At 53.1% G+C, this 1,776-nt stretch overlaps 1 pseudogene; it reads left to right on the top strand.

The window, feature by feature from the left end:
- Positions 1-626: 626 nt before the first annotated feature.
- On the top strand, positions 627-765 carry LOC123177663 (uncharacterized; annotated as a pseudogene).
- The last annotated feature ends 1,011 nt before the right edge of the window (positions 766-1,776 follow it).

The following is a 1,776-nucleotide window of genomic DNA, read 5'->3' as shown; positions in this document are numbered from 1 at the left end:
AGAGTCCTAAAGGGGGAAGGCACCTCCGAGGTGCCTTGGGGAGGATGGACTCCTCCCCATCCTTAGCCGCACCCCTTCCTTGGAGGAGGGGGCAAGGCTGCGCCCTTCCCCTCTCCCTTGGCCCTATATATAGTGGGGAAAAGGAGGAGCAATCATACCTAAGGCCTTTGGTTGCCTCCCTCTCCCTCCCGTGACACATCTCCTCTCCCGTAGGTGCTCGGCGAAGCCCTGCAGGATTGCCACGCTCCTCCATCACCATCACGCCGTTGTGCTGCTGTTGGATGGAGTCTTCCTCAACCTCTCCCTCTCTCCTTGCTGGATCAAGGCGTGGGAGACATCGTCGAGCTGTACGTCTGTTGAACGCGGAGGTGCCGTCCGTTCGGCACTAGATCATCGGTGATCTGAATCACGACGAGTACGACTCCATCAACCCCGTTCACTTGAACGCTTCCGCTTAGCGATCTACAAGGGTATGTAGATGCACTCCCCTTCTACTCGTTGCTGGTCTCTCCATAGATAGATCTTGGTGATTCGTAGGAAAATTTTTGAATTTCTGCTACGTTCCCCAACATGACTATCTTGGCAGGATCAAGAGCCTTATTGATGAAGTCGCGTGAACTATCGCGGCTCTCTCCGATCCGGAAATCGTCTCCAAGATCCTCACTGGTTTGGACATGGAGTACAATCCAGTAGTTTCTGCACTCACCGCTCGTGTGGAACCCATCACCGTCCAGGAGTTGTACATACATCTCCTCAGTTTTGATGCCCGCCTCACCCTCCTTCATGGCGGCGATCTTCGGCAGTCGTCCGCTAACTCCGCGTCCCGTGGCCGCGGCCGTGGGCGCGGTCACCAGGGGCAGAATCGTGGCGGTGGCCGCGGACGCGGTGCCCATCAAGGCGACGATGCTCGCTCTGGTGGCGCCTACGGCTACACCAATGGGGGCGGCTACAACTCCAACAACAACAATGGCTGCGGCTTCAACTCCAACAATGGTCGCCGCCCCCTTCCGCTCGCCCTCGCCCGCGCTGCCAGCTCTGCAAGAAGTCTGGCCATGAGGTTCTGGACTGCTGGCATCGCTTTGACGAGAACTTTGTACGTGATGCTCGCCATGTTGCTACTGCCATGCGTGAACAGGGAGGCGACGGCGTCTGGTACGTTGATTCTGGCGCCACTGACCACGTTACCAATGAACTAGAGCTGCTTGCTCATCACGAGAGGTACCACGGCGCTGATCAGATCCACACCGCAAGCGGATGAGGTATGGATATTTTCCCCATTGGTCAAGCTTCAATTAATTCCCCTAACCTTAAACCTTACACGTACGCTTACGTGAGACCGGTTCCACCGACAAACATGCACTAGTTGCATAAGGTGGCTGGCGGGTGTCTGTCTCTCCCACTTTAGTCGGATCGGATTCGATGAAAAGGGTCCTTATGAAGGGTAAATAGCAATTGGCATATCACGTTGTGGTTCATGCGTAGGTAAGAAACGTTCTTGCTAGAAACCCATAGCAGCCACGTAAAACATGCAAACAACAATTAGAGGACGTCTAACTTGTTTTTGCAGGGTATGCTATGTGATGTGATATGGCCAAAGGATGTGATGAATGATATATGTGATGTATGAGATTGATCATGTTCTTGTAATAGGATTCACGACTTGCATGTCGATGAGTATGACAACCGGCAGGAGCCATAGGAGTTGTCTTTATTTTTTGTATGACCTGCGTGTCATTGAAGAACGCCATGTAAACTACTTTACTTTATTGCTAAACG

The sequence above is a fragment of the Triticum aestivum genome, unplaced genomic scaffold, assembly GCF_018294505.1.
Source record: "Triticum aestivum cultivar Chinese Spring unplaced genomic scaffold, IWGSC CS RefSeq v2.1 scaffold116175, whole genome shotgun sequence".
Taxonomy (NCBI): domain Eukaryota; kingdom Viridiplantae; phylum Streptophyta; class Magnoliopsida; order Poales; family Poaceae; genus Triticum; species Triticum aestivum.
This window is presented reverse-complemented; position numbering and strand designations above follow the sequence as displayed.